Source organism: Orycteropus afer, unplaced genomic scaffold, assembly GCF_000298275.1.
Source record: "Orycteropus afer afer isolate SDZICR_OR568_19922 unplaced genomic scaffold, OryAfe1.0 scaffold00032, whole genome shotgun sequence".
Classification (NCBI taxonomy): Eukaryota; Metazoa; Chordata; class Mammalia; order Tubulidentata; family Orycteropodidae; genus Orycteropus; species Orycteropus afer.
In genome coordinates this window covers 10,761,640-10,769,782 of record NW_006921619.1, presented here as the reverse complement: position 1 = coordinate 10,769,782, position 8,143 = coordinate 10,761,640, and positions in this window count along the sequence as shown.

Here is an 8,143-nt window from a genome sequence, read left to right as displayed (position 1 = left end):
AACGGTTGGTGAAAGGGCTGGAGGGAGGCAGCATGCCTGGCCTTGCAGTAATAGGCCTTGGTTTACTGCTGGTAATCCTGTCTTCCCCTTGTAGGGTTAGAGGAGGTTGGAACATGTGGCCTCCTTGCCGTTTTTGCAACAATGCTATATGAAATTTTTCCTGACCACAAATTGTTTATCAGTTCTGTTCTGACCCATTATCCATGGCAATGCCAATAAGATTTGGTACAAGAATTTTGGAATTCTTTTCATCTTCAGAACAAGTTTGATTCTCTAGTTGCAATGTTACCCCAATTTGCTACTCATATTTTAAATAAACTTCAACTAATTTTTGTTATTGGGTTAATATGATTTTTCTTCTAACAACACTTTCAGAAGGTCTCTAAGACAAAGACTTATGTTCAAGGATGTTTACTAAAGTGTTAATTTTATCAGCAAATTTTTGGAAACACTAAATAATCACTGAAATGATTAAATACTTTTTAATGAATCCAAAGAATGAATTACTTTTATTTTACTAAAATAATGTTTTCAAACAATGCATGATGACAATATGCTCAGATTACAATGTTAAATTACAAAAAAATTATAGGAGGTATAATCTCAGTTAAGTAAAAACTCTATTTGCATGCAAAAAAGCTGAAAGAAATACATCAAAATGTTAGAAGGAAGGAATGGGTACTATTTTATCTCTTTGTTAAATCATCTTAATTAGCATAGTGCCTAAGGCACTTGACTGCTCACCAGAAGGCTGGCGGTTCAAACCCACCAGCCACTCCTCGGAAGGAAGGTTGGGCAATCCTACTTCCGTAGTGATACTGCCTCGGAAACCCAAGGAGGGGTCGCTATGAGTCGGGGCCGACTCGACGGCAAACAACAACCGAAAAAATAATTAAAAAAAAAAAAACCCATTACCATTGAGGTGATTCTGACTCATAGTGACCCCCATTGGATTTCTAAGGCAGTAAATCTTTACAGAAGTTGTTTGTCCCATCTTCCTTCCAAGGAGCAGCTGGTGAGTTTGCACTGCCAACCTTCTGGTTAACAGCCAAATGTTTAACACACTGAGTCACCAGAGAGCCTTTTATTGTCTACAGTGAACATAAGTTATTTTAATAATCTTTTTTAAGGTATTTTGTATTTTTTTTCAAATGAGGAAGATTCCCAGGCTCAAAGCCCTTGTTCACACTGCTGTCTTTTCAGAGTGACCTTCCAGTAGCTATGACTGGAACCACAGCCACCCCTAGTGCTTAAAAACCCCTACCCCTTTGCTTTGTGTAAATACTATTATAAGTCTGGAGCATGTAATTTCCTGCTGAGGGCTGGCACTTTAGCCCTCCAGTGTGGGTGTGACAGTCCTGTCATGTCTGGAGAATGAGGGTGCCTCTCCTATCACCAAACTTCTACTTTGTCTCAGCCACTGCTTCACACAAATGTATAGTTTTCACGCATTTCTTCCAATGCTTGTGAATCTAGGGAGTTCCTCTCAGTCTCCAGAATCCCAAAGCATTCCCTTGTGCCTCCAAGAAAGTATAAAAAGTTGGGAGGAGAAGCTCTTCTCCTAGCTCTGAAGAACCAGCCTCATGCTGCAACTCGCATAATGAATCACTGCCTGAATTAGAGAAAACACCTTGTGTAATAGAAGCTGGTCAGAGGGAAGAGCTACCTGGCTACAGGCCTGTGTGCCTGCTACATGCCTAGACCACAGGGGAAATACTAGGCTTGAAGTAACTCCTCAGTTTCCTGCAGGTCCACTGTTTCTTATATCCATTCTCTTCCTTCTCCATTTTCAGGTATATTGCTGTTGTTAGTGCCATCGAGTCAGCTCTGACTCCTAGTGACCCTATGTACAACAGAAGGAAACACTGCCCAGTCCTGTGCCATACTCACAATGTGCTATACCTGAGCCCATCATTGCAGCCCTTGTGTCAGTTCATCTCGTTGAGGGCCTTCCCCTCTTTCATCGACAACCTTAGGAAGCATGACATCCTTCTCCAAGGAATGATCCTTTCTGACAACATGACAAAGTAGGTACGACAAAGTCTGGCCATTCTTGCTTCCAAGGAGCATTCTGGCTGTACTTCCTCCAGGACAGATTTGTTCGTTTTTTTTTTATCAGTCCATGGTACTTTCAGCATTCTCCGCCAGCACCACAACTCAAAAGTATCAACTCTTCTTCGGTCTTCCTTATTCATTGTCCAGCTCTCACATGCATATGAGGCGACTGAAAATACCATGGCTTGTGTCGGGTGCACCTTAGTCCTCAAGGAGTCCTCTTTGCTCTTCAGCACTTGAAAGAGGTCTTTTGCAGGCAATTTGCCCAGTGCTCTACATTGTCTGATGTCCTGACTGCTGCTTCTATTGGTGTCAATTGTAGAACCAAGCAATATGAAGTCTTTGACAATTTCAATCTTTTCTCCATTCATCATGATGCTGCTTATAGGTCCAGTTGTGAGGATTTTTTGTTTTCTTTATATTAAGATGTAATCCATACTGCAAACTGTAGTCTACAGTCTTCATCAGTAAGTGCTTCAAGACATCCTCACTTTCAGCAAGCACTGTTGTGTCGTCAGCATATCTCAGGTTGTTTAATGATTCTTCCTCTAATCCTAGATGCCCTATTCTTCTTCATATAGTCCAGCTTCTCAGATTATTTGCTCAGCATACAGATTGAATAAGTATGGTGTTGAATAAGTTGGTATATGAATAAGTATGGTATACGAATAAGTTGAATAAGTATGGATGTTTGCAACTGTTTTGCCTGACACACTCCCTTCTTGATTTTAAACCAAGCAGTGTCCACTTGTTCTGTTCCAACGACAGCCTCCTGGTCTATGTACAGGTCCTTCATGAGTACAATTAAGTGTTCTAGAATTCCCATTCTTCTCAATGTTACCCGTAATTTGTTATGACCCACACAATCAAATGCTTTTCATAGTCAACAAAACAAAAGTAAACACCTTTCTGGTATTCTTTGCTTTGAGCCAAGATCCATCTGACATCAGCAATGATATTCCTTGTTCCACATCCTCTTCAGAATCCAGCTTGCATTTCTAGAAGCTCTCTGTCAATATATTGCTGCAGCCATTTTTGAATTATCTTCAGTAAGATTTTACTTGTGTACAATATTAATGACATTGCTCTGTAATTTCCACATTCTGTAGGATCACCTTTCTTTGGAATGGGTACAATATGGATCTCTTCTAGTCAGTTGGCCAGGTAGCTGTCTTCCAAATCTCTTGGCACACCCGAGTGAATGCCTCCAGTGTGACATCCATTTGTTGAAACATCTCACAAGGTAGTCCATCAATTCCTGGAGCCTTGTTTTTCGCCACTTCCTTCAATGAAGCTTCAACTTCTTCCTTTAATACCATTGGTTCTTGATCATATGCCATCTCCTGAAATGGATGAACATCAACAAGTTATTTTTGGGATAGTGACTGTGTGTATTCCTTCCATCTTCTTTTGATGTTTCCTGCATCGTTCAGTATTTTACCCACAGAATCTTTCAGTATTGCAACTCGAGGCTTACATTTTTTCTTCAGTTCTTTCAGCTTAAGAAATGCCAAGTGTGTTCTTCCCTTTTGGTTTTCCAACTCCACATTTTGCACATTTCATTATAATAATTGACTTTGTCTTTTTGAGCTGCTCTTTGAAATCTTTTGTTTAGCTCTTTGTCTTGTCATTTCTTCCATTTGCTTTAGCTACTCTCCACTAAAAGGCAAGTTTCAGAGTCTCTTCTGACATCCATTTTGGTCTTTTCTTCCTTTCTCATCTTTTTAATGACCTTTTGTTTTCCTCATGGATGATGTTCTAGATGTCATCCCACAATTCCTCTGGTTTTTGGTCACTGGTGTTCAATACATCAAATGTATTTCTTAGATGGTCTCTAAATTCAGGAGGGATATATTCACAGTTATATTTTGCCTCTTGTGAATATGTTTTAATTGTCTTTAACTTCAAGTTGAACTTGCATATGAGCAGTTGATGGTCTGTTCCACAATCAGCCCCTGGCCTTGTTTTTGCTGAAGATATTGAATTTTCCATCACCTCTTACCACAGATGTAGTCAATCTGATTCCTGTGTACTCCATCTGGCGAAGTCCATGTGCATAGCCACCATTTGTGTTGCTGAAAAAAGATATTTGCAATGAATAAGTCATTGATCTTGCAAAAGTCTATTATGTGATCTCCAGTGTTATTTCTGTCACCAAAGCCAAATTTTCCAACTACCGGTGATCCTTCTTTGTTTCTAACTTTTGCATTCCAGTCACCAGTGATAATTAACACATCTTGATTGCATGTTCAGTCGATTTCAGACTGCAGAAATTGATAAAAAATCTTCCATTTCATCATCTTTGGCTCTGGTGGTTGGTGCATAAATTTGAATGATAGTATTATTACCTGGTTTTCCTTGTAGGTGTATGGATATTATCCTATCACTGACAGCATTGTACTTCAGGACAGATCTTGAAACAATCTTTGTGATGATGAATGCCACACCATTCCCCTTCAATTTGTCATCTCCAGCATAGAAGACCATGTGGTTGTCTGATTCAAAATGGCCAAAACCAGTCCATTTCAGCTCACTAATGCCTAGTATAAGGAGCTCTGGCAGCATAGTGCCTAAGGCACTTGACTGCTAACCAGAAGGCTGGCAGTTCAAACCCACCAGCCATTCCTTGGAAGGAAGTTTGGGCAATCTACTTCCATAGTGATATCACCTCGGAAACCCAAGGAGGGGTTGCTATGAGTCGGGTCTGACTCAACAGCACATAACAACAACAGCAATTCCTAGGATATCGATCTTTATGTGTTCCATTTCATTTTTGACAACTTCCGGTTTTCCTAGATTCCTACTTCAGACATTCTATTTTCTGATTATTAATGGATGTTTGCAACTGTTTTGCCTCAATTTGAGTTTTGCCATTACAGCAAATGGAGTCTCAAAAGCTTTACTTTATCCATATCATTAAGGTTGATTCTACTCTGATGAGGTGACTCTTTCCTAGTTGTATTTTGAGTGCCTTACTACTTAAGGGGCTCATCTTCCTGCTCTGTATTGGACAATGTTTCTGGGCTGTTCATAGAGTTGTCCAGTAATTATCAGACAGTGTTTCTCTGCTATTCATAATGTTTTCCCTGGCCAATTCTTTGAAAAGTGGATGGCCTCTTCCTTCTTCCTAGTCTGTTACAGTCTGTAAGCTGCATTGAAGCCTGTGCACCATGTGCAACCCTGCTGGCATTTGAAACACCAGTGGCACAGCCTTCTGCCTCACAGCAACATGCAAGCCACCACAGTATGACAAACTGACAAGTTTGTCTCCCTTTGCTGTTTGAAACCTCTCCACCCTCCCTTTACCTGGATCCTGCCACTGTGGGCCCTGGTTTTCCCTCCTTCCTTCCTTTTGGGTGGTGGCTATCTCCCTCCCCTTACCTGCACTACCTCGTTTAACTCTTACAACTCCACAAGGAAACATTTTCCCCTATTTTATACCTTAAAATGCTGATGGATAAGACATTTGCACAAGAGAACTTCTGCAAAATGATATCTTAGTTATCTAATGCTGCTATGAAGAAATACTACAAGTGGATAGCTTTAGCAAACAGATTTATTCTCTCACAGTTTGTTGTTGTTGTTAGGTGCCATTGAGTTGGCTCCAACTCATAACAACCCTGTGTACAACAGATCAAAACACTGCGTGGTCCTGTGCCAGACTCAAAATCCTTGCTATACCTAAGGCCATCATTGCAGCCACTGAGTCAATCCATCTCATTGAGGGCCTTCCCATTTTTCATTGACTCTCCACTTTACCAAGCATGATCTCTTTCTCCAGGGAATGGTCCCTTCTGACAACATAACCAAAGTAGGTGAGATCAAGTCTGGCCATTCTCCAAGGAGCATTTCAGCTGCACTTCTTCCAGGACATATTTGTTAGTTCTTCTGGCAGTCGATGGTACTTTCAATATTCTTTGCCAATAGCACTACTGAAAAGTGTCAACTCTTCTTTGGACTTCCTTATTCATTGTCCAGCTCTCACATGCATATGAGGCAATTGGAGAGACCATGGCTTGGGTTAGGTGCTCTTTAGTCTTCAAAGAGATAACTTCAGCACTTTAAAGAGGTCTTTTGTGGCAGATCTACCCAGTGCAATACATCATGTGATGTCTTGACTGCTGCTTCCATGGGTTTTGACCGTGGGACCAAGTAATATGAAATCTTTGATAACTTCAATCTTTTCTCCGTTTATCATGATGCTGCTTATTGGTCCAGTTGTGAGGATTTTCATTTTCTTTATGTTAAGATGTAATCCATACTGCAGACTGTAGGCTTTAATCTTCCAGTAAATGCTTCAAATCATACTCACTTGCAGAAGCCAGGTTGTATCAACTACATATCACAGGTTGTTAACGAGCCTTTCTCCAATCCTGATGCCATGTTCTTCTTCATAAAGTCCAGCTTCTTGGATTATTTTCTCAGCATATAGATTGAATAAGTAGGATAAAAGGATACAACCCTGATGCATTCCATTCCTGATTGTAAACCATGCAGTATCCCCTTGTTCTGTTTGAACAGCAGCCTCTTGGTCTATGTACAGGTTCCTCATGAGCACAATTAAGTGTTCTGGAATTTCCATTCTTCTCAATGTTATCCATAATTTGTTATGACCCACACAATCAAATGCTTTTGCATAGTTAATGAAACACAAGTAAATATCTTTCTGGTATTCCTTTCTTTGAGCCAAGATTCATCTGACATTAGCAATGATATCGCTTGACTCACAGTTTAGGAGACTAGACATCCAATTTCAGAGCACTAGCTCAAGGGGAAGGCTTTCTTTCCTTTCAACATCTGTGGGCTCAGTGTTTCTTGGAGATCTATGTGTTTCTTGGCATCAATATTCCCCTGGGTATAAGAGGTTCTCAGTGCAGGGACCCTGCATTTGAAGGACATGCTCCACACCTGGCTCTTCTTTTTGGTGGTAGTAGATCCCTCTTTCTCTGCTTGCTTTTTTAATCTCTTTTATATTTCAAAAAAGATTGACTCGAAATATAACCTAATCCTGTAGAGTATATCCTGGCTTGCTAACATAACTGCTTCTAATCCTGTCTCATTAATATCATAGAAGTTAGGATTTACAACACATCACAAAATGAAGGGTAATCACACAATATTGGGAATCATGGCCTCGCCATGTTGGCATATATTTTGGGGGGACACAATTTGACCCATGACTGATGGGCCATATGGTTCTAGACTACAGATCTCTCTCACCCAATATGTAACAAAATGAACAATAACAACAGTAAAAGAAAGAAAGAAATTCACTGGATGAACGACCAAAAAAAAAGGAAGAAAAGTTGGTGTACTTGAAGATTCCCCATTCATAGTGATCCTATAGGACAGAGTAGAACTGCTCCATTGGGTTTTAAAGGCTGTAAATCTTTATAGAAGTAGTTTGCCTCATCTTTCTCCCATGGAGTGGCTGGTGGGTTCAAATCACCAACCTCTTGGTTAGCAGCCAAATGCTTTAACCAGTGTACCACCAGAGCTCCTTAAACTCATACTTGAAAATAGATCAGTAGAAATTGTCCAATCCATGGAGCAGAAAGAAAAAAAAATTGAAAAAAATGAACCTAGCCTCAAGGACCTGTAAAAAAAAAAAAAAGCAAACTCACTCCCCTCGGATCAGATCTGACTCAAAGCAACCCCTCCTCATTTTCCAAGGAGGATCACTACGGAAGTAGATTGCCCAATCTTCTTTCTGAGGAGTAGCTGGTGGGTTTGAACCACCAGCCTTCCAGTTAGCAGTCAAATACCTTAGGCAATTCCAGAGTGGAAGAAAGAGAAAATGGAGATAGAAAAGACTATTTGAGGAAATAATGGTTTAAAATTTTCCTCAATTATATAGGCTTAAGTTTAGTGAACCCCAAGCAGAATAAATGTGAAGAGAGGAGGAAAATGATTCATTGTGTGCAATAGAAGAACAATTTAAATCATTACTGAATTTTTGTTAGAAACTACGGAGACCAAAACATAGTAGAACAACACTCTTTAAGTGCTGGGGGAAAAGAAACTCTCTCTCTCTCTTTCTCTCTCTCTCTCTCTCTTTCTCTCTCTCTCTCTCTCTCTCTCTCTCTCT